General features: G+C 38.9%; 1 protein-coding gene across 5 annotated transcripts in view; it reads right to left on the reverse strand.

Moving 5' to 3' along the window:
• Positions 1-26,324, reverse strand: part of LOC106880368 (rho GTPase-activating protein 7) — a 601,077-nt gene that overhangs the window by 80,327 nt on the left and 494,426 nt on the right. The window contains exon 12 of one of the 5 annotated variants that reach the window (XR_016244003.1): positions 22,487-22,725. The exons of the other annotated variants lie outside the window; for them this stretch is intronic. The gene's annotated coding sequence lies outside the window, so the exon portion shown is untranslated. The remainder of the gene's footprint in view (positions 1-22,486; positions 22,726-26,324) is intronic. 5 annotated transcript variants of the gene reach the window in all.

The following is a 26,324-nucleotide window of genomic DNA, read 5'->3' on the forward strand; positions in this document are numbered from 1 at the left end:
ATCTCATATAAAACAGAGCAATAACAAAGAAAATAACAACAACAACAACAATAACAATAATGATGATGACAATGATTTCTTTATTAATCAAAAAGTATTTACATTAAGAAAACATTAAGGATGACACAATTCAAAACAATGAAAGTGTGTGTGTATGTACATGCATGTAAGCAGGTGTAATAAAAAAAAAGTTGTAATAACGTTTTAATAATGTGTATTCCTCAATAGGGAGGAGACAATTGAGGGCTGCTCATGGAAACACCCCCATAAAACCATGGATGCCCTGACTCCGGGGAAAGGTGCCTTTCCTCAGTTCCTCATTTCTGATTTACAGGCATATGCTCAGGGTAGGCCCATCTACTTGCACTATACTTGCCACTCTTACCTACCTTTCAACAAAATGGTTGGAAGGTAACAATTTACTCTCCACCCAAATTTTACTCAAGTGAAACTTGTAGTAGTTGATGAGGGATTGGCCAGAGAGGAAAGTGTTTGTCTTCAGCCCCTTCAATCTCATCCACCATACCACTTTTGCCAAGGCCACCAGGCATATAAAAACTGCCTATCCTTCCCAGTTACAAGAAGGTGGCAGGACGATCTTCAAGATAGGTTCAGTTGATAGCTGGATCCATCTCACATGTGACAGCAGGTGTTCGACATAAATCCACAGGTCAGCAATGTTTGAGTGCATGCTAAATGGTTTTGTTTCCCTGCATGCATCTTGGACATGCTCTGATGATGGCACCTCTGTGTCTGTAGAGTTTATCGCAAACTGGCAATGCTCATTGGTAGCACTGCCAAGCCAGGGATTTCTGGAAGTTATCCATCAGCCCTGGGCCAAAAGTTCTGTGGAAGAGAGTGATTAGTTGATTGTCTTTGATGCTCAGGGTTTCCCCAATAACATTGCTGCACTTTCCTGCCACTAAATCCATTATAGAATACTAAATTGGACTTTCCACTTATCACACTGCCTGACTGGCTGAGGGCAGTGAGCACTTGAAGACATTTCATTTTCCAAATGCTTTCTCTCAGGCTCTGCTTGACCCAGGATGGAAGCTCTGTCAAGGAGACCAGCTGAGGAATCACATGTCAAGCAAATGGTGACCAAATCTGTTCACCATCAATGAATCACTGGAGATGTAGTCTCAGCACATGTTTGTGCATCATCAGCAACAGCATGCCAAGTTCACCATTCAGAAGGTATTGACAGCAGATAGACTACCTAACCATTGGAATGTGTCCCTTCCACATGAAGCAAAAGAGTATATGCTCCAATGCAGTCAGATAAAGACTGGAATGAGGCAACCATTCAGTTGGATGGCATGGACTTGCTTCTCCTGGTGCTGAGCTGCAAACCCACTGACTTTTCCTGGTTAATTTTCACTCCTGACACCACTTTGTAGTCCCTGAAAATGGTGCCAATTATCTCAATGTGTTTGCTTTTTGACATCACTATGGTCCTAATTCATGTGAGATGTCCCTCAATGTCTCCAGCTTGTGTAGTAGTGGCTCAAAAATCAGTATGTAGAATAGGGAGAAGAGGGGGCAATCTTGGCAGACCAAGTGCATGATGTTGAAGGGTTCTGAGAGGAGACCGCTCACTCTGATTACTGAATAGATGTTGCTGTGCATTGCAGCAATCCATCCCCTGAAAACAGGTCCAAAACTGACCACCTTGAGGACTACTGCCAAGTACAGATGGTCAACCCTGTTAAAAGCTTTGAATTGATCTAAATTGATTAGGAACCCACCAATGCTAGGTTCTTTAACTACCTTCTCTATGATGTATTGCATAAGAAGTAAGTTGTCACGAACAGATCTTTCCAGGATGGCACATGTCTGTGCCTTCCCTACCAGACCACTGACAACAAGCACCAACCTTGTAACTAACACCTTGGTCAAAATTTTGAACTCTACATTCAGTGTAGTTATGTGCCTAAAAGCATCAATGAAGTTCTCCTTGTTTGGGTCTTTTCACAGTAGCACCACCGCTCTTTGGTTCACAAAACTGGGAATTCTTCCTTTCTGTTGCCAGTTGCAGTCAACATTTCCCAAGGTGTCATCAAACAAGTCTGGCATGAAAGTGTAAAGCGTGTAGGGCAGACCATCTAATTCAGGCTAGTTACCCTTCATGCAGTTAGCTATTGCTTCCTGTATTTCAGCAGCTGTTATTGGCCTCTCACAACTCCCCATCTCTATCACTGAGAGCTATAGCAGTCTGTTGAGAGGGGATGTGATGTCTGACCTGTGATTTGGCTCACCACTGTTCCCAAACAGTTGAGTGAAGTGCTGTTGAAAATCCTCACACATCTGTTTGAGATCTACTAGTATATCCTTTAAGATTGGATTCTGGATTTATTGCCATGCCGAGCCTCTGCCACTCGACTCATTGAATGGCTTTCATCCCTTCATGTCTAAGAGCACACACATTAGCTTTGACAATGCAGTCTTCATGTTTTGTGTTGAAGAATTGGTCAAGTGCCAATCTCACTGTAAGCACATCAGTCATGACGTCTTTTTTAAATGCCTCACCTAACTTTCTAACTAGCTCTACCTCTACTCCATTTATGAAACCTCATTGATTCTATTCTAATTACCCTCTTCAGGATAAACTACAATTTGTTGTAGATGATTGCCCCTGTCTACACCTGCTCAATTAATTCACTAATCCAGTCTCTAAAAGCTTTGCATACCAGGATGGATGCATTCAGATTCCAGTAACTGGGTCCCTGTCTATGGAGCCTATCTAAGTTAACTGTACAGATCATAAATTTGTAGTGTGTGTAGTTGACTACTTTAAATTGTGGACAACCTATGCTATCCTTATCTGCTTCCCTACAGAATACCCTATCTGGATATGATCTGTTTCAGCAGGTCTACAATGGAACACCAGGAAAAATCCAGTCAATACCTGTAAGACAGTTGTAATCGTCTGAGCAGGTTTGTAAGGCTTTTGCACCTTCTCCCTGATCTGCTAAGACCACACACAGAAGGAGAAAAGGCAAAAAGAAAAACAAATGAACTGACAATGAACAAACCTCATCTATACTAACAGTGGAGAGGGAAAAAATAAAAGCCACAAGGCAAAAATCATCCAAGATCCTGTTCCAGTCACTCACTAATACTAAAGAGTGGGATGTCCTCAGAAAAGTTTTCAGATGCCTGAAGAAATCTGGTCCTCCTGCTCCTGTCAAAGTATAGACAACAACTAGCCTAAAAGTATGTCCTTTACTGCTGGTCACATTCAGCACCACCAACTTACCTTTTGGATCCAGGAAGATAGTCCATACTATGAGATCCAGGTTCTTCTGAAATGACATGGTGACTCTGCCTCCTGCTCCCAGTTGATTTGGACATGCATACACCTCATAGTCTCCAAAAACAGGTTCAAAGTTTCATGGTTCAGAAATTCTGGTTCCACTGATGGTCATCACATCAACCTTCAGTGACCTGAGGTCATTGAGCAGGTGACCCTGCTTCCAAGGTGATCCCAGGCCACATGCATTCATGCTGGCTATTCTGAGCAAGGGCACATTACTGGGATAAGAAGAAAGGTGAGAAGGAAAACTTACTTAGTTTTGTGTGGAGGGGCAATTTGTCTATTTGATTGGAGTTTCCATTAACAGATCACCAAGTATTTGCATGGTGGTGCTCTTTCAAAATTCACTGATTTTTGCTTTTAATTTAGTTTTTAGGTGTGTGTATGTCTTGTGTTGTTCAAATGATCTATGTGTGTAGGTATAGGGACTGTGGGTGTTGTTATGTTGGTGTGTTTATGTATTTCATGAAATCTGTGGTTTTGGTGTTTATTGCCGTGTAATTTGTAAGGATTTCTTTACTATGTGTTTGCTTCTGTTTTTGTTGTTGTGTATGTGACATGGGTTGTGCTTGTGATGATGTTTCAGGTGTTTATGGCAATGATGGTGATGTAGTTTAGTTTTCTATGCTTTTTGCTATGCAGCTTCTTGTGTGGATTTAGCTTTGTTCATTATCTGTTCTTGATTTGTTTTTCTTTTTGTCTTTTTTCCTTCTTTTGCTTTTCATTTTCCACTCTAGTGGCTGTTGATTGATTACTTGAAAATTTATAAAATTTATCATTCATAGATTGAATTATTGTGTAAAGATGACATTAGTATTTGTACACAATTGTTCTGTTAAAATTTAGATTTTTCATGTTATGTCTGACTGCTTGGAATCAGCGAATGACATGTTTTGTACTGCAGTTGAGAAACAACTGGGGGAATCCATTGTTGTTATAGTAGGAATTAGTGTTGCAGTAGCTGTTGTTTTTGTTGTTGGACTTTCTGTTGATGTTGCAGCTTGTGCTGTTGATGGTGCTGTTGTTGTGTTTTGAGCTTTAGTGGCTGTTGATGGATTCCATAGTGTTAGGAGAAGAGAGGATTCCTTCTTTCCCCTTCAATTTAAGAGAGAAGGCTCTCAGGTGTGTGGTTGAAAGGCAAATATGGCATTTGGTCTGCCTTCCTTCCACTGTAACAGGTATGATGATGCCATTCGAAAGATGTATTTGGTCTGGGATGGCATCCACATTTTTTTGACTGGTTTGGATGAGAAGTTCTATGCCCCATTCTCAACCACTTCTCTGTTTTGGTCTGGTAGACTCTGATGATTTTTGTTTTCCTTGATGTCTACCATTAGCCAAGGAATAGCTATTTCTGGCAGCACCAGCTGAAGATAGATTTGAAATCTCACTTCCACCGTTGTATAACCCCTTTCCTCCTAATATATTTTCTTTTAGGTTCTAAATGGAACCTAATGCCTTTTGCCTCTTTCCGCCCTTCTTGACTTGAATCCAATTGTACAGTATATCACCAAGCAATGCACAGTATTTTAGATGGTGTCAACTGGGATGTTGAGTTTGATAGTCCATCTCACATCTAGCCTTTTTGATTTCTCCCTCAGAGAAGTTTACTCTTTGACAAGCAACTGGTGAAAGAGAGCACTGGTGTTTGAAATTGCTGTTGTACTGGCTTGTTGGTCTGTTCTTATGTCAATACTACATTTGTTATTGCTGTTGTCATTGTTATTGCACATACCTGTGTCAAACATAGTCTTCAGTGTGTTGATATTGTCTGTCAAATCACATCAAATAACACTGGTTTGTCTATGTTTTTTATTGTTGGTATTGGTGTTGTTCACTTTTTCTAGTCTGTTTCACTTCAAAGTGGGTGTTATTATTGTAGCTGAATAAATTGGTTTCCAAGAGTTCTTTGTTGAAATATTCCACCATATGAACAATTTCAAAGTCACTTGTGCTAAAAACAGGCTTATTGTTTGTTTTTTCTAAGGGAATAACATAGCATGTCATGCTCAATCTCACTTTCATTATGATCTGCTGATGCTCTTCACTCTCTCCTCGTCTCTTATATTGATGTGTCACCCATCAATTGAAGTTTTCTTCATGGATGGAAAAAAATGAAATGTTTACAATACAAATAAAATAAAATTGAGCTGTCTCTCAGACTGAGGGACAGCACATGAAAGAAACTCATCAGTTGATAGTAATGAATTTGCTTTCTACAATGGTACAAATTCCAAAATGGGATACAACAGTTATGAGTGGTTTTCTTTACAAAATTTATGGAGTACTACGCTCAAGTGTGGTTTGCCAAGCTGATGGCCATAAATAATGATAATAATAATAATATCTGGGATGATATTTATATGGAATCAAGATCATTGTCTCTATAAAGCTCTAACATTAACTGCTTCTGCTCAACAAGGCTAACCAATTAGTAATATGATATTGGAAACATTTTTTGGAAACGAATAGTTACTAAAAGGGAAAAAAGGGAGCGGTAACAGACAAAGGGATGATGTTACTGAGATTAGCTATGAATATGGAAACTAGCAACATCAGTCCAAACTAACACCTGGAAGCCACCTTGCCAGAGTTACAGTGAAGCCATGTTTCTACAGTGTGATGGATGGTGAACTATAGTGGATCAATTCAAATCGGAATCAAATCCATGGAGAATCACACCTGATGTGGAGTGGAAGGACTTGGTTAATGGTCTAATAATATTAATAATACAAGGAGTAGCTCATCAATGATCTAGTAATATTAATAACTAGAAGTGAAAATGTGCATGCTCAAAAGGGTTGGGACTAGCATCGTTGCTCAAAAATATTGGAATCACTATATATTGTACATTCTGTGGCATCGTAAAACGAAAAGAGACTCATGTGTGAATTACGATGTCACGATAATTATTAAACCGAGTTCTTAATATAAAATTTGAAAATGCACAAAATATGATCTTTAACTTCGAAGAAGTAAATTCATTATAATACTCTTCAGATCAAAGTATATAAAAAAAACCATATTTCACACTGCATGCAAATTACTATGATAAAAAACCCCCAAAAAACTGGAAATATAATGAAGTTGAATCTATATAACAGCAAAAGTATGAAACTGAAATAATTATAAGCAAAGATAATTCGCATTATGATACACATATTAATAGAATAGTTATGCGCAATAAACAAATTACTACTAAATTATTTTTGATTGATTACTTGAAAATTTATTAAAATTAGCATTCATAGATTGAATTATTGCGTAAAGATGACATTAGCATTTGTACACAATTGTTTTTTTAAAACAATTGTGTACTTAATTAATGTTTAATATAACTTAATTAATGTTTAATATAACTTGATTTCGATGAACTAAACAAATTTCTAGTGATAAAAGGATTCCACAGAATGTACAACATATAGTGATTCCAATATTTTTGAGCAACAATGCTAGTCCCATACTTTTTAAGGTTTATTATGACATTCTGTAACCCTTTTGAGTGTGTGCATTTTTCAATTCTAGTTTTGTACTTTTTAAGGCAGTGCATGTAATATTTCATATATGTACCATATTTCACCTAATGGTGTGGCAGCTAATGGGTGTACATCTGTGTGTGAATGCGTGTGCTTGTTCTTGTGTATATGTGTGTGTGTGAGTGCAAGCATGTTCTTGTATAGTCCCACAGATCTTGTTTAATTTAGCTTTAAAATTAATAGAAATCAATGTCATTTATATTTCTTTCTTTAGCATTTCCTTTAATCAATAGCAAGTGTTTACATTTCTTCCTTTTCTCTAATGCATGTTGCAATATTTCGGCTCTTTGATGCATGTTGCAATAAATATGTTCTTTAATGCATGTTGCAATATATCAGCTCTTTAATGCATGTTGCAATATTTTGGCTCTTTGATGCATGCCACAATATTTTGGCTGTTTGATTCATGTTGCTATATATCAGCTCTTTGGTGGTTGAAAAATAACCACATGGACTATTATAACGAATATGGCTTTTCTGACATTGATCTTGTTTTCTTCTTGGTAATCTATGGATTTTATATACACAAATGAAGCAGGTAAGAACAAATACACAAGGCTTTTCTCAAGTATAAAATGCGACATTGTTTTTGTTATATCTACATTCCACACATATAAACACATAAAAACTGAACATGCTCACACACACATGTACACCCAGTAACTTCCTCCACACACAAAAATACATAAAAACAGAACATGCTCACACAAATACACACACACAAGAACAAGCACGCGTACACACAGAGACTCATACACTCACAGACACAAGAACAAGCACACACACACATACGTACACCCATTAGCTTCCATGTCAAACAGAACAAGCAGGCACAAAGACAGCTCCATGCCAAATTATCGCTCATTGTCTATGTAATCCCCAATATATTTTAATCTGTAAACAGTGTCAAAATACTTTTTGATGTACATAACAGCTAACACTTTTACTGCCACCTTAACATCAAACTATCATCTTATAATCAAATTACTTTGAAAATAAACTTTTAATTTACTTATGTTTTAACAGACATTCTCTAGAACAATACTGTGCAAAACCAAATATATGGTACCCTAATCATAACACCAACTTGGACTTCTAACTTGTAGCCTCTGGGTGAGACTTGGAGTCAACTTGTACAAATACAAAGCAAAAGTCAAACATATAATAATAATAATGATAATAATAATAATAATAATCCTTTCGACTGAAGGTACAATGCTTGAAATTTTGGGGGAGGGACTAGTGAATTACATTGACCCCAGTCCTTCATTGGTACTTAATTTATCAACCCCGAAAGGATGAAAGGCAAAGTTAACTTTGGTGGAATTTTAACTCACAACATAAAGATGGATGAAATGCTACTCAGCATTTTGCCTGGCATGCTAATGATTCTGCCAGCTTGCTGCAGCAGCAGTAGCAGTAGTAGTAGTAGTAGTAGTAGTAGTAGTAATAATAATAATAATAATAATAATAATAATAATAATAATAATAATAAGGGAACCCCAAACCTTCATTGGAAGTATGGATACAAGGTAACAGGTGCTTGGTACCACCATACACTGGAAAAGGTAATGGACAAAAAGGAGAAGGCAAAAATCCTTTGGGATTTTGACTTCCAGACAGACAAGCCGCAAGAGTACCGAAGGCCGAATATAGTAACCTTTAGGAGGGACAAACAAGAGTGCCTAATAATCTACGTGGCAGTGCCAGGAGATCAACATATCATCAGGAAAGAAAGAGAAAAGAGTAATAAATATGGCGACCTGAGAATTGAGATCACCAAAATGTGGCTGCTATGAAAGTCAAACATAAAGTTTGTCTCTGTTGTTATCGGAGCATTGGGTTCAATACCACCCAAGCTGAAGAAACATCTGGAAACTTTAGAAATATTTCAAAAATTGGCATTACTTGGAATTGCATGTATATTGTGTAAAGTACTGTCATACTGAGGCGCTTGTTGTGACTTGACAGACAGTACAAACCCCTGGCAGACACAATATCTTTAATCAACATCACAATATTGGATACGGTGCAATGTCTTAAATAATAATAATGACAACGACAGCGGTGGCGGTGACGACGATTCTTTCTATGATAGGCAGAAGGCCAGAAATTTTGGGGAGCGGTATAGTTGACTACATCGATCCCAGTGTTTCACTGGTACTTAATTTATTGACTCTGAAAGGATGAAAGCAAAGTCAATCTTGGCGGAATTTGAACTCAGAACATAGTGATGGACAAAATACTGCTAAGCATTTTGCCTGGCATGCTAACGACTCTCCCAGCTCACCACCTTAATAATACTGATGATAATAATAATGATATTGTAACAAAGATGCTGGGCCAAATATCTTGAAACATGTAATGACTGGATGCTAAAACACATTGACAATCATAAGAGGCACAAGAAGCTTCATTCTGTCATGAAGGAGAGCAAAAAATTTGCAATTGAGTTCATACATAATACCCAAGTTAAACAACATGATGGAAGTGTGGTAATTGTTGTTGCAAAAAAGGAGTAATCAATGGCAAAGAAAGCATATGAATAATTGGCTGATAGGTGGGAACAAAAACCTCTGTATGGCAAATATGTGGCTTAAAGTAAACAAGCTGATGTAGATCAGAAGCACACCTATCATTAGTTATGGAGCCCAGGGCTAAAGGCAGAGAGTGAAGATCAGAGCTTATTCATCCAGAACTACCAAGCCAATGTAATGAAAAATGGAGTAGACTCAAGGTGCCGAGATTGAAACAGTGGACTGCCTAATCTCTAGATGTAAAGTTTTAGTACCTATAGAGTTTAAATCAAGATATTGACAGTGTTGGTCAATATCTACACTGGTTAGTATGTCGGCATTATAAAATCAAAACTGCTGCAAATGGTACAAGCACCACCCTGAGGAAGAAAATGTAACGATTCTTTGGGACTTCCCCATACATATAGACCAGATCATCAAAGCTAATAAACCAGATATTGTTTTGAAAGACCAAAACAATAAAGTCTGTTTATTGATTGACATGAGCATACCTTGTCACCATAATATTTCGGCAAAAGAATTTGATAAGCTCATGAAATCGTAAAAACATAGTATCTTGAGACAGTTATAATACCAGTGATTGTAAGAGCACTTGGAATGATCAGAAAAGGAACTGAAAATTATTTGAGAATGATCCATCCATGCAAGAAGTGCAAGAGATTGTTTTAACTGGTACGTCACACATATTGAGAAGAGCACTGTTGCTGTAAATTTTCTTTTCCTTTCCTCCCCATCTTTTCTTTTTTTCTATTTTTTATTTTTATTTTGCTTTTTCTTTTTTTTCTATCACTTTCCTTGATTTTATAAATGAACACAATGAGTTTCTTTGCCCTAGGTGTTGGGAAGACACTATGCAAGAAATGGAAACAGAATTGAAAGGAGGAGGGGGAGAAGGAGGTTTGAGATCAGGGTGGGAGTGCGGTTCTCTGGGGAGGAGCTAGGAAAAGAGGAAGAGATGAAATGTGGTGTATAGGGAAATGGGCATAGAAGGAGGCGGAAGGTGAATAGGTGTGAATGTGATATAAGTAAGAGGGTTGCATGGAGGAAAAAATTTCCTTAGAGAAGAAAAAGTATAGTTGGTGAGAAAAAATATAATAATATAAAACAAGTACAAAGTTAAAGGAAAAGTTGTAAGGTTGATATATAGCATGAAAAAGTAATAAAAGTGAAAAGGTTGGGTATAATATCCAAGGGAAAAACAGCTGCGTGAAAGAACATGTAAAATAGAAAAGATTATTTGAAATGAAGAAGGGATTATAAAAAGTAAGTTTTAAAAAAGGGTTTGTATAAGAAGTGTGGAGGAAAATGTTATTTAACACATGTAGTGATGAACCTGTTAGCAGAGGTGAATGTAGTAAAAAAGGTAATGAAATCCAATATAGAGGTGGTAAAGATCCTGTGTAAGGTTAGGGAGTGAAATGTATCCAAGATTGGTGAGTAAGGTCTGTGAAATGGAATTCAAGAAGCAATTTTTTTTATCTATAAAACTGTACCAAATGTTTTATTTCAACAGTCAGTTATACAACAAATCACATTTCGAATTACAACATTTAAATACAAAGAAACAGAAAACAAAAGAAACAAAAAAAAAGGGTAAAGTGGCAGAAGATGGCGGTTGAGGGGATGATGGGCTCCACACCAGAACAAATGATGTACTTGGCTGCACTCTGCAGTAATGACTGTGATGTCATTGCTACAGAGAATGGCCAGTGACACTCATTGCAGCAGCCACTTCACCTCACAGAGCTTATTTCTCAGATGGGCTACCGTTATCCTGATTTTGCAGAGGAAATTGGTAGTACAGGACCTGAGAACAAGGAAATAATGGTACTTAGGATGCAATGTATAGAGGTGTAAATATGTGTCAGACAAAGTGGTTAGTGGGAGAAAGAAAGATTATAGTGGAATGTTATGGAGAGCAACTCAAATGTGTGTGTATGTATGGCATGCACATATTGTTTTGGTTGTGGGTGTGTCTGTGTGCATGTAAGAGCAGACTGAAGAAAAAGAGGTAGTTGACCACAAGTCAGTAGTCAGACAAGGTGGGAGTGACAAGTGAAAGGAGGGTGAATGTGGGCAAAGTAGGCAGGTGAGAGTGTGCACTCTAACATAGGTATATAAATATATGTGTAGGGTGGAATATAGCTGTGAGTATATGTGTGTGGGGGATTATGGGGTAGAAGCATGTTGGGAAATGTGTGTGGTGGCACATATACATGGGTAGAAAGTAAGTTGTATGTAAGTAAATGCATCATAGTGAGAGAATGTGGGAGGGATGCAAGTGTGGATATTCAGGTGCAGTTATGGGTGGAATATAGTATATCAGTGTAGGTACGAGGGGTGTTCATTAAAGATTTTCCCTGACCCACTTCTCAAGGAGTGGATAAATGAAACTTGGCATAATTATTAGTCCTTCTCTATATAGCCACCACCAATGGTGACACACTTCTCCCATTCCTTTATGCAGCTGTGAAGACCTCGTTTGTAGAAGTCAATAGGTTGCGTCTGGAGCCAAGATTTCACCTCGGAAATAAGTTCATCATCATCATCCGAAAAGTGATTCCCTTTCAAAAAAGACATCATGGTTTGAAAAAAGTGGAAGTCAGATGGTGTAAGGCTGGGAGAATAAGGGGGATGAGGAAGGATTTTGTGGTTGCACGAGTGTGCTTTCATCTGGGCAACATGCACATTATGGGGCATTGTCTTGGAGGAGGCAGACTCCTTTGGTCAGCATGCCACACTTCTCTACTTTGATGGTGTCCTACAATTTCTACAGCAGAGAAGCATAATATGCCTTGTTAATTGTGGTGCCCTTTGCCAGAAAATCCATTATCACGACTCTGCACTGGATCCGAAAGACTGTGAGCATCGCCTTGTCTGCTAAGGATTGGACACAAGCGTTCTTTGGAGGTGGTGAGTTATCTGGACTTTAGTCTCAGGATCATAGTGTTGGACCCATGTTTCATCTTGTGTGATAAGTCTGCCAACAAAGTCCTCCACATTGCCAAAAGAGCCTGGGAACAATTGACTTGTTCCTGCTTCTGAAAAGGTGTGAGCATCCAGGAAATCCATCGTACCAACAACTTCTGCATGTGCAAATGGTTGTGAATGATTTTTTCCACAGATCTTCACCTCTTGGGCTAGTTGCTGAATAGTTATGTGACAATCCTCCAAAATGGAGGCTTCCACTTTATGAATGGTGTTGTCATCAATGACAGAATGTGGCTGTCCAGGAATAGGAGCAATTTCCACTGATGTCCGACCACATTTGAACTGGCAATGCCAGTGCATGACTACATCATATGATGGTGCATTGTCACCATAAACTTCTTTGATCTCATCAAAAGTCTCTTTTGGTGTATGACTTTCAAGTATAACAACCTGATCAATGATCTGCATTCAAATACCTCCAGTACCTTAGTGGGTCAAGGGGAATCTTTAATGAATACTCCTTGTACATGAGTGTGGGATTTTGTATGTCATGGTAGGTACGAGATGGTGTGTGAGTGTGTGTGTGTATGCTGGTGTATATATGTTGGGAAATGTAAAAGGGGATAGGAAGGTGGAGTGGAAGGCGGTACATGTGAGGTAAGGGTAAAAAGGAGGGTTGGGGTAGAGAGGTAGATGTTGGTGTACGAAAGGTGGAAAAAGTGTAAGTATAGGTTTGTGAGGGGTGAATAAGGTGAGGTTGAAGGGTGCAAGTGTGGGAAATGACAAGAAAGTGGCAGGCAGAGAAGGTGAATATGGCAGGGGATTAGAGAAATTGGGGAGAGGAATTGAGGCTGAAAGGACTGTAAGTCTGAAGATAGAAAACAAGCTCCTCTGGAAGTGAGTGATGGGGGAGCCAAAGGTGGTGGCCAAGACAAAAACTGAGAGGTGGAGCTGAAATACTGAGACAGAAGATGCATGTATATATGTATGTTATATATAAATACACGCAGGGTACGTAAAGTATTTGAAGACATACCTTTTTTTCTTTAGCATTTTTTGCTAACTCTGTATAATCTTTGTTTTAGAAAATAATAATTGTAGACCCTCAGCTTGACCCACAAGAAATGAAGAGGCATGCTGTTATTGTGGTTATAAAGGCTGAGCATAACGATTTTAAAATATCTTGATTTTTAAAACTTGCCAGATCTTTTGTCTACAAAGTTTGTAAGGAACTAGAGACTGAAGATGGAAATGTATCACCAATATCAAAGCATAAAAAGCATTCTATATGCTCTGAAATCATCAGAACACCTGAATTTATCCAGCAACTTCAACAGACCATTGATTACAATCCGAGAAAGTCCATGAGGTCAACTGTAAAAGATCTCCATATGTCAGAAGGAACAGTCAGAAATGTTGTCCATGAAGACATCAGATATAAGACTTATCTGATGAAGAAAGGTCAATTTGTCAGAAAAAAATGAAAGAAAATCACCACATCAGGTCTAAAACGTTCTTAAACAAACTGAAAAGTCCAGTAGATTTGATTTGGTTTTTCTCACATGAGAAAACTTTGACCAAAATCAAAAAGTTAACAGAAGAAATGACAGATGGTTATGTGTAGACCATTCTGAAGTCCCAAGTATTATGTATACAAAATTTCCTGCAACTGTCATAGTTTTAGGGGTTGTCAGCAATGAAGGTATGTGATGCCTCCTTACTTATTTCCACAAGGTCTTAGAGTTAGCTCTGCCACCTATATTGAGGTCCTGGTAATATTTGTTAAGCCCTGGATAGACAGTGTATGCAATGGAATATCATATGTGTTTCAGTAAGATTGCACTATCACACATGGCTCTAGTAACACAGGAATGGAGCACTGAAAATCTTCATGATCACATAACCCCTAATATTTGGCTTTCTAATTCCCCAGATGTCAATCCATTGGACTATTACATGTGAAGTGTTGTTGAGAGAGAGGTCAATGAACACACTCATAACACCAAAGATTCTTTGAAAGCTGCCATAGTCAGCGTAATGTCAAAATGAACTAGGACCACTTGATTCAAGCATGTAGATGATTTAGATCTCATATAGAATCAGTTATTGAAGCTGAAGGTGGCTTTATTGAACAACATTATAGAAAAGACGGTTTATTTTTATCCTCATAGCATTTTTTGATAAAATTATTATCTGTTATTATATACTTGTTTTTTTAATAACATAAATCTGTCCTCAAATATCTTATGCACTCTGTATATATATATATATATATATGTACAGACACACACACACACACATATACATACATATATATATATTTATATATACAAATACACATACACACATGCACACTCATACACACACACACTCAAATAAATACATATATATATAAGCACAGGAGTGGCTGTGTGATAAGTAGCTTGCTTGCCAACAACATGGTTCTGGGTTCAGTCCTACTGTGTGGCACCTTGGGCATGTGTCTTCTACTATAGCCTCAGGCTGACCAAAGCCTTGTGAGTGGATTTGGTAGATGGAAACTGAAAGAAGCCCGTCGTATATATGTATATATATATACATTTGTGTGTCTGTGTTTGTCCCCCCAACATCACTTGATAACCGATGCTGGTGTGTTTACATCTCCATAACTTAGCGGTTCAGCTTAAGAGACTGATAGAATAAGTACTAGGCTTACAAAAATAAGTCCTGGGGTCGATTTGCTCAACTAAAAGGTGGTGCTCCAGCATGACCGCAGTCATAGGACTGAAACAAGTAAAAGAATAAAAGAATATATACACGTACAAATATATTTATACATACACACACACTCACATACATATATACATGAGTATTCATGAAATTCTTCTTACATCTCATAATTTGTAGAATTTCAATGTAATATAATGAACATCTGCTGCCCCCTCAAGACCTCTTGTATTTAATATCCTATCTTTTTAATTCCCAAGTTTTAGCAGTCAATGATGCTGAATTGACTTTACCTTTTCTCCTAAAGGTATGTAACTGATTGCATCTTGGACAAATACCTTGACTATTGCTGCAGGCCAAAGATTTCTATGTGGGATAGACACTACTTGGAATTCTGTCACAACCATGTCTGTATGTGTGTGTTTGCATGCATGTACTTGTTTGTGACAGCCAATCAGCAGATTCGCTTTGACAACAGCTGTATTATTTACTGCAGAGCATTAGCTGCCCATCAAATTTCTTTCACCATAAAATCCAACACTTGAAGAGGATACGGGCTCTTGACCACTCCCCTTCTAGTACATGCCTATGTCAATTTAGTTGCCTGTGCAGTTGTGATGTTTGATAGGTCACAAGCCTTAATATCTCCAGCCCAATTTGAAAATCCATATTTCTTTGAAGCCTCATTTTCATTAATTTTGTTTATAGATATTATCTTCATAGATTCATAGAATTTCATTGAACAACAACTTAATATAATTTGATGAAATGGGGTGGTTATACAACAATGTGAAATTACTTTGCATTGGTAATACATAACCATACAACTGGAATGTGTGTAGTAATATTTTGAAATATCCATTTTCATTTACTAAATGATAGACTGCATATGTACCAATTATGCCACTGATACATACATAGAGTTACAAGATACCTAAAACCAGTAAACAGCTGTTTAACTTTATATGGACTACTATACTGACCAGTTGAAAAATGAACGTATAATGACGCTACGGTTGCACTTGAAAGGTAAGCGGTTTGCTACTCTAATAAGTGCCTATGCACCTACTTTGATTAGCTGTGATGAAGATAAAACAATCTTTTATACCCAGCTGAGAGCTATACTTAGAAAAATCCCCAATTCTGATAAAGTCATTCTATTGGGGGATTTCAATGCCAGGGTTGGAACAGACTGGCAAACATGGAACTCTCTCGAATGTTTTGGAGGAGGGAAAATGAATAGCAATGGTCTCATGCTACTGGAGCTTTGCGAAGAACATGGACTCATTTTATGCACAAAGGTGATCACACAACAACATGGATGCATCCAAGGTCCAAAGTTTGGCACATGCCGGATTATGTCATCATCCGCAAGCGCGACATTTATGACATTTGTAATGTCAAGTCGTTGCATGAATCAGAATGCTGGACAGACCACAGTCTGGTGCGAGCAAAGTTCCGAATGGTGATTAGGGTGAAAGAGAGAAGAGGACCAGTCAGCATTCCTCACTGTCTAAATGTCCACAAGGTATATGATGTTGTGGTTAGGAAAGAGCTTCAGACTCGCTTGTCCAGCATTGAAACTGCTGCAGCATGGGAGGATTTTCGAGACCAGGTTCTTCAATGTGCAGCCGAAACACTGGGATATGTTACTGCCAGACAGTTTGATGAGAATGATCCTGAAGTTCAGCGACTATTGGTGGTAAAGCGCCATGCTCACAGTGTATTGCTACACAGAGAACTGTCTACTGTGCAGTGAAGTCTAGCACTTGCCCACTATAACAATGTAAAATCACTACTGCAGCGATCTCTCAGGAAGATGCAGAACATTTGGTGGGAGAATCTTGCTCGTGATGTTCAGGCTGCTGCTGATGCAAATGACAGCAAGAAGTTTACCATCTTATGAACCTAAGAGCTCCACATCAGCTCCTTTGCTTTCCAAGGAGTCTTCTACTCTGTTTACTAAATCAACAGAAATCATAGGTCGCTGGATCAAACACTTCTCTGAACTCCTAAACCATGAGTCAGTTGTAGATGAAACAGTGATTGATACTATGCAACAAAGACCTATCATTGGCTCCTTAGACTCCTCGCCCGCAATAGATGAGGTAATGACATCAATAAGTAAATTGAATCTTGGTAGGGCACCTGGAAAGGATGGAATTTGTGCTGAGGTCTTGCGATTTGGTGGTAATTACATCACACAGTCCCTTCATGAACTTATTAGTGCAGCCTGGAGGGATGGTGCAATCCCCAAGGACTGGAAGGATGCAATTATTCTTCCTCTATATAAAGGAAAAGGAGCCACAACAATGTGTGGTAACAACAGAGGTATTGCTCTACTATCAGCTGCTGGCAAGGTTCTGGCAAATATTCTTACCCGTCTGAATGGGCGTCTCGTAAATGATGTCCTATCTGAATCTCAATGTGGCTTCCGATCTGGTAGAGGGACAATGGATATGATTTTCACAGCAAGACAGATGCAGGAGAAGTGCCATGAGCAGAATATGGATCTTGTCCAGGTATTCATTGATTTAACAAAAGCCTTTGATACTGTAAATAGGGCCTTTCTATGGAAAATACTTGGCAAACTTGGATGTCCAGATCACTTTGTATCTATAATTAAATCATTTCATGATGGGATGGAGGCTTGGGTCAATGTTGGTGGTGGCATGGTGGGACCATTCCTGTAGAGAATGGTGTCAAGCAGGGTGACATCCTTGCCCCAACTCTCTTTTCTTTGTACTTTGCTGCTGCTTTTACTCATGCTTTTGCTAAGGGAATATATGTCAGATATCGATCTTCTGGCCGCCTCTTTAATCTTCACCGATTTGCTGCCAATTCAAAGGTTCTCCAATCTATTATTCGTGACCTCCTTTATGCAGTTGACTGTGACTAAGTCACTCATACAGTGGATGACATGCAAATACTCATGAATTGCATTTCTGCTTCTTGCAAGGCATTTGGACTTGGCATTAGCCTGGACAAGACTGTTGTAATGTTCTAGCCTGCACCAGGAAATCCATATGTGAAACCAGCTATCTTGGTTGAAGGAACAATTCTGAAGGTAGTAGACAAGTTTGTCTACCTGGGCAGCACACTCAGCCATTCTTGCTCCCTGGATGAGGAAATATCTTTCAGGTTGCAGAGAGCAACTAATTCCTTCCGGTCTCTTCAGTCTCGTGTCTGGTCCCAGCATGGCATCACAAGGCAAACAAAAGTTGCTATGTACCGTGCATGTGTACTGACATCACTCCTCTACTCATGTGAGACAAGGACTCTGTACAAACGTCAGGTAAGGGTCCTTGAACGCTTTCATCAGAGATATCTCAGACACATTCTCAATGTTGGCTGGACCTCAAAAATTCCAGACACACAGGTCCTGCAGCTTATATCTTGAGTATTGAGACAATACTTGAGAATGAAGGATAGTAGGATTCCTAAGCAGATGCTATATGGAGAACTTGTGAATGGAAGGAGACTCTGGCAGAAACCAAGGCTGCGATTTAAGGACTGTGTCAAGTCCTCATTAAAGGCCTGTGATATGCAGGACACTGACTGGGAGAACAATGCCTGTCATCGCCAAAGATGGAGGAAGCAAATTAAGGAGGGGATCGACACTTTTGAGAGAGCATGTATCCAGCATGAAGAACTTAAGCGAGCTGCGCGAAAGCGCACGGCTCGTATAGTGAATGGGGAAAGCTTGGTCTGCAATGTTTGCAGTCATGTATGCTTGTCAAGAGCAGGGCTCATTAGCCACCAATGGAGCCGCAAATGCAAAATATAAGTTAGTCCTAGAGCGCACAATGTTTCTGAAGGTTGGCAATGGTCTTCCTTGGTCACGAGTGGACGGCCATCATGTATGTATGTGGTATTGGTGTATCTCAGGCAACATGCTTGTGGTCTAGTTGTGGTCATGTTTGTGGTCTAGACGTCATTCCTTAGTTTGTTTTCAATCCACTGATATATGATGCCCTTGCCAGCTTAGTGTTGCCTGAATCTCAGGATGGCTTTCAGCCTGGTAGAGGCGCAGTGGATATGATTTTCAGGCTAAGGCAACTGCAACTGAGCACAACCAAGATCTTTTTGTCACTGCTGTAGATCTAACTAAAGCTTTCGACACTGTATTTAGGGATGCTCTTTGGGTTGTCCTTAGAATGCTAGGTGTTCCCAAAAAGATGCTCAGTGTCATCATTTCTTTCCATCAAAGGATGATGGCTTCTGTTAGATCTAGCAGAGAAGTGTCCAATTCATTCACAGTCTCAAATGGGACAAAACAAGCCTGTGTTCTTGCACCATTCTTATTTGCTTTGTATCTCTGTCATGCTGGAAACAGTATTTGAGGGTGCTAAATAAGGAGTAAAGTTTGAGTATAGAACCAGTGGTGGCCTATTCAACCGACCGTGCTTCAAAGCAAAAACTAAGACTTTGGTGCAAACAGCTTGAGGTTTGCTCTTTGCAGACAATTGTGCACTTATAACACACACTCTTGAAGACATGCAATGGGTTCTAAACAACTTCTTGCAGGCATCAAAGGCTTTTGGTCTGACCATCAACATCAAGAAAACTGAGTGTGTCCATCAGCCCATTTGTGACCATCCTTCCGCTGTGGCACTTTCTGTATATGTTGATGGAAAAGCATTAAAAATTGTTTCCTCCTTCACTTATCTTGGTTCCATTGTAACCAATGATGCTAAGATAGATAAAGATATTGAGTCCAGGGTCAGGAAGGCTAGTTCCACTTTTGGTAAGCTTTATCACAGGCTTTGGAATAACTGTAATGTATTGTTGAAGGTGAAAGTTGGTGGTTTTGACATCATTGCTTTATGATGCTGAAGCCTGGACTCTGTACTGAAAGCATATCAACCAGCTTGATGCTTTTCATATGTGATACTTGCATACTATCTCAAACATAAAACTGAGTGGCCATATTCATAACAGTGACGTACTAACAAAATAACATATTAGGTATTGAAGCCATCCTCATCAAAATACAACTTAGATGGCCAGGTCATCTCTCACATATGAGTGACATCAGAATTCTGAAGCAACTTTTCTAAGGCCAATTCCTAACAAGAAAGTCAGATGGAAGGCCACTCTTGCACTTCAAACACAAACTAAAAGACAGTCTGAAATGATACAAAATTCCTTTTGCTTCATGGGAAAACACAGCACCAGAATACGGGATCTGCTGCCAGTCATGCTTTTCCTCAGTTCAAAGATTTGAGCTAAGTCAACTCCAACATCAGGGTCAACTTCATGCAAGTATGAAGGCATGCTGGCAAAATGCTGCTCCTCTAAATGGAAACCTTACTTGTCATTGTGGTTTTGTGGCATGAAGTAAAGCAGGCCTTGCTGTCCACTCAAGAAAACACATAGTAAATGATCCACAAGCACTTGAGCAAACTGAGTCCTCAACTTGTTCCATTTGCCAAAAGGTTTACAAGGCATCAGTAGGCCTCAAAAGACACATTTGTGTCCATAGAACATATTAATGGTTTATTTTACTGAACCCTCATTTGTTGTTCACAGCAAGAGAATCCATCATATATATATATATATATATATATAAATAAGAGAGAGATAAACCATATGTGATAATGTGTACCACTGGTGGGAAGAAAAAATTCCCTCTGGATATTTGATTGTAGAAAGGAAACATTTTCGCTTGATTGCTAGAACTTGGCAAAAACTTTAATATGTGTTGGTTGACACAAATATAAAATAATAAAATAAAGGATATATATATATATATATATATATATATATATATATATATATCATCAACATCGTTTAACGTCTGCTTTCCATGCTAGCATGGGTTGGACGATTTGACTGAGGACTGGTGAACCAGATGGCTACACCAGGCTCCAATCTGATTTGGCAGAGTTTCTACAGCTGGATGCCCTTCCTAACGCCAACCACTCAGAGAGTGTAGTGGGTGCTTTTACGTGCCACCGGCACGAAGGCTAGTCAGGCGGTACTGGCAACGGCCATGCTCAAAATGGTGTATTTTACGTGGCACCTGCACAAGAATCAGTCCAGCGGCACTGGCAATGATTTCACTCGATTGTCTTTGCACGTGCTACCGGCACAAGTGCCAAAGTGCCAGGAAGGTGATACTGGGCACAGGTGCCATCACGATTTCGCTTTCGCTTGCCCCAACAGGTCTTTGCAAGCCGAGTTTAATGTCTAATGAAGGAGACGATGTTGGCATGGGTGCCAGTCGACGAGTTTAGTTCGATTTCCATTTCACTTGCCTCAACAGGTCTTCGCAAGTGGAGTTTAGTGTCCAATGAAAGAAAGGTACGCACAAGTGGGCTGGTTACACCCCTGGCAGAGGCACTGGATTTAGGTCTCACTTGGCTTGCCGGGCCTTCTCACGCATAGCATATTTCCAAAGGTCTCGGTCGGAAGTCATCGCCTTGGTGAGGCCCAATGTTCGAAGGTCGTGCCTCACCACCTCATCCTAGGTCTTCCTGGGCCTACCTCTACCACAGGTTCCCTCAACTGCTAGAGTGTGGCACTTTTTCACACAGCTATCCTCATCCATTCTCGCCACATGACCATACCAGCGCAATCATCTCTCTTGCACCCCACAACTGATGCTTCTTAGGTTCAACTTTTCTCTCAAGGTACTTACACTCTGTCTAGTATGCACACTGACATTACTCATCCATCGGAGCATACTGGCTTCATTCCTTGCGAGCCTACGCATGTCTTCAGCAGTCACGGCCCATGTTTCACTGCCATGAAGCATGGCTGTTCGTACACATGCGTCATACAGTCTGCCTTTTACTCTGAGAGAGAGACCCTTTGTCGCCAGCAGAGGTAAGAGCTCTCTGAACTTTGCCCAGGCCATTCTTATTCTAGCAGCTACACTTTCAGCGCACCTTCCCCCACTACTAACTTGGTTACCTAGATAGCAGAAGCTATCAACCACTTCTAGTTTTTCTCCCTGGAATGTGGCAGAAATTGTTTTCTGCACATTTACAGTGTTTATAGCTCCTGAACATCTGCTACATACAAAAACTAACTTCCTAGTTAACCTTCCTATGATATTGCTGCACCTCTTATGTGTCCATAGCTTGCACTGGGTGCATCTTATAGAGTTTCTACCTATGCGTTTTCTACAGATCAAGCAGGGCAATCAGAAGTGCAATTGTTTAAAAAGCCGGGTGTGCATGTGCTCCATTATTTAATAAATGAAAAAATGCATTGTAAATAAGCAATGACAGATATATACGTGTATTGAGGGTACAAAATGGTAATACACTGTTTCATACCATTATCATTAACCTTTTGAGCCCTGATCTCCTGAACCTTATTTGACCATATAGCTGGCTTCCTGAGCAAAATAAGCTGCAAATTGGCTAAGTATCAATTGCAGCTCTCAAAACAAAAATATCAATGTCAATAACAATCTGACAACACAAACATACAACAGAGATGCCTACCTGGTTCCTAGTGCTAATATTCCACCTTGGTCTGCCAATCAGTCCAGCATGTTGATCTTCTTTTGACACAGAGATGAATCTTGCATTCTTGGCAACAGACGGCTGATTTGATTGCTTTGACTGGATAATCCTTGTAAGGAACACCGGGGTTTTTGACTTGAATTTGTTGTACTTCTTGGTACATACAACACACAGTGTGTTTGTTGACCCATCATCTGGAATGTGTGGATGGTGGTGGCCTACATTTTGGAGATGAACAGGGACTTCGTGATCATGAGCTCTGCAAACAGCTTTTGTGTGAAACTCACTGACAAGTCCTACACTGTACTGATCCAGATAAAGGGACTAGAATATAACATATGCAGTGTAGGTAGCCCACATGAGAAATTTCTTGGCCTCTTGTCTTGTAAAGTTTTATTATTTGATCGTTGGATAAACATAAATCATCGTACTTTAGTGCAGATGCACTCCACCAGTCGAGTGGTGCTATGGTATAGTGAAAAATAAGCCATCCACTGGTAAACCAGTGTTACAGGCTCAAAGGGTTAATGGTGCAAAACTGAGTATTACCACTTTGGTTGATAACTGATGAAGAATTAGGGACCCTCTGTGTCTGTCTCCTGTTCAGTTGTACCCTTAATATTCTTTTATTTGTTTCAGTCATTTGACTGGGGCCATGCTGGAGCACCGCCTTTAGTCCAGCAAATCGACCCCACAACTTATTCTTTGTAAGCCTAGTACTTATTCTATCGGTCTCTTTGCCGAACCGCTAAGTTACGGGGACGTAAACACACCAGCATCGGTTTGTTAAGCAATGGTGTTGGGGACAAACACAGACACGCAAATATACACACACACATATATACATATACATATATATACATATACATATATATACATATACATATATATACATATACATATATATATATATATATATATATACGACGAGCTTCTTTCAGTTTCCACCTACCAAATCCACTCACAAGGCTTTGGTTGGCCCCAGGCTATAGTAGAAGACACTTGCCCAAGGTGCCACGCACTGGGACTGAACTCGGAACCATGTGGTTGGTAAGCAGGCTACTTACCACACAGCCTGTGCCTAAACATAAACACAGGTGAAATATCATTAAACATTTCGCCTGGCACGCTAACATTTCTGCCAGCTCATCATCATTTTTTTTATGTGTCATTGTTTATTTACAATGCATTTTTTCATTTATTATATATGCATATATCATCATCATCATCATCATCATCATCTTTTAACGTACATCTTCCATGCATGCATGGGTAAGACTGTTGATAGGAGCTGACCAGACAGAAAATCTACCCAAGGATGGTGTGTGTGTGTGTATATATATATATATATATATATATATATATATATATATATATATATATATATATATATATATACAGGGTGGGATGGGTAAATTGTTGCCATTTTATATTTTTAATTTCACATATGTGCACTGCTTTTGATTTTATCAACTACACAGTATAGTAGGGTCAGTTGGGCACTGTCTGTGAGAAAAACAGCACCATGATGCACCGCTTGCTATTCATGCCAGAAGCTCCAATACAAACATTTCAGAGTGTTTGGCTGTCAGTCTGGGGACAGTGCAATCTGAGGACATGTACTAAGAGTGATCAAAATCAAACATCCAGTCAACTTCATGGTGTTTGAACTGATCACTATTGACCACTAATGATGGCCATCTTCCCACATGGCCTCGGACTCAACACGTAAGCCTACATCAAGTGCCTGGAAGAGGTGGTGCTGCCCTGGGTCTAAAGGGTTGCTGCTGGAAGACCCTATGCCTAGCAACAGGACTCTGCACTATGTCACACAAGCAGGACAACCCAGTCATGGCTGTCAGACAATTTCTGTGACCACATCACCCTTAATATCTGGCCACCCTAACTCCCCAGACTGTAACCCCCTTAATTATTATGTGTAGGGTGCAGTTGAGTGAGAGATCAACAAAACTCCCTGTAACATGAAAGATGAACTGAAGGCAAGGATTATGGCAGCATTCACCAACTTAAACAAAGAGACCATCCAGAAGAGTTGCGGGAGATTCCGAAGTCGTCTGGAAGCCATGTTTGATTTAACTAAAATGCTAATGTGTATATTAAAAATCACTATAAACAAGTTCAGTGCAATATAATATGATAAAGGAAAAATTTTATCATCAGTAATTGAGTTTTAAGAGTAATAGAGAATTATACATCTACACAGTTTTTGCTATTACAATCATTTATAAAGAATATTCACTTAAAACCTCTGTCCAACATATGTTTTTGCCTCATGAATATCTTGTTAAGTGGTGTTTGTTTTCATCTTCATCTGGGTTTCATCCTACTTAAAAACGTATCTGTGCAGATTTATTCAAGGTGTTACCACAATTAAAGTTTGAAGCAGTTCACTTGAAATTTCGATAGTGGCAACATCTTCAATAAAGCTGCATGGATAAGTTCTTAACCAGGATGAAATCTGGATGTAGATGAAACAACAAGATGCAAATAGACACTATTTAACAAGATAGCCATGCAGAAAAAAACATATGTTGGACAGAAGTTATAAATGAACACACTGCATAAATAGCTGCAATAATAAAAAACTGTGTAGATGTATTATTCTCTGTGTTTATTTTATTCGTCTTGGATATACATACACTCAGTTAACTATTTATACTTCAACAAAATAAACTCAGGATTTACCCATCAGGTAAAATACATGGGGATTGTTTACCTTAAACAGCCACAGGTTATTCCATATCATTTGATGTGATTAGCCTGGATCTATTATCTCTATCTATTCACTATATATATATATTGGATGGGGTTGGATTGCCTGTGTTCAGTCCACTGCAGGATGAAGGCTCCAGCACGTTCTCTCCACCAGCCACAGTCCAATGTGGAGGCTGTGAATTTGAGCTTGAGATCATATTGGTTTGATGAGCCTACTTTGCCACACTAGCTTGACATGGCTTGGCAGAGGGGTGCAGTTCTTTTTCATACTCTTACACAGGAATAGTAAAGTTGATCGCAATAACCCCAGTGTACAACTGGTATTTATTTTATTGATCCAAAAAGAACGAAGGACAAAGTCAGTCTCAGGGGAACTTGAACTCAAAATGTAAGGATAGACAAAATATTGCTAAGCATTTTTCCCAGTGTACTAACAACTCTGCTAGCTAACTTTATATATATATATGCTAGGAGTGCACACCCTCTAGAGAAAAAGAACTTAAAATATATATACAATATATATAAACAAGAGCATGTAAAAATATATTAAAATATAACAATATACAAAAAATAGTAGGTTGATAAATAAAGAAGTCCAAATACAGCGAGTAAAAAATAACGTTTATATCATCTCTTACTATTGCTTTGGAGAGGGGGACTGAAATTCTAAAATATATTCCATAGTGTTGACAGGTATCAAGTGCCTAAACATTAATTACAAACATCAGTGATTCTAAATGCAGAGTGTCAGGAAAAAAGAGGAGACAGTCATGACAGGAATGACTTTGATCATAGGTTTGCATAATCAAAACTGACCTTATGGTACAACCAGTACCATAACTATCATCACTTCAACATTTTGAGAAAATAAATTATAACATCCTCTCTCCAAAACAATAACAACAGCAATATTTTTTACAAAGGGAATTAGTTATGCAGTGGGTTGACCTGCAAGAAATAGCATCAATCCTCCCTCAAAATACACCTTACTGTCTTTTTTTTAAAAAAAGGGCACATATAAAGGTTTAGTCCAAGATGCTTCTAAAAAGAGAAGATGGTCACAGCAATAGCATCTTTAATC

The sequence above is a fragment of the Octopus bimaculoides genome, chromosome 13, assembly GCF_046866305.1.
Source record: "Octopus bimaculoides isolate indiv1 chromosome 13, ASM4686630v1, whole genome shotgun sequence".
NCBI lineage: Eukaryota > Metazoa > Mollusca > Cephalopoda > Octopoda > Octopodidae > Octopus > Octopus bimaculoides.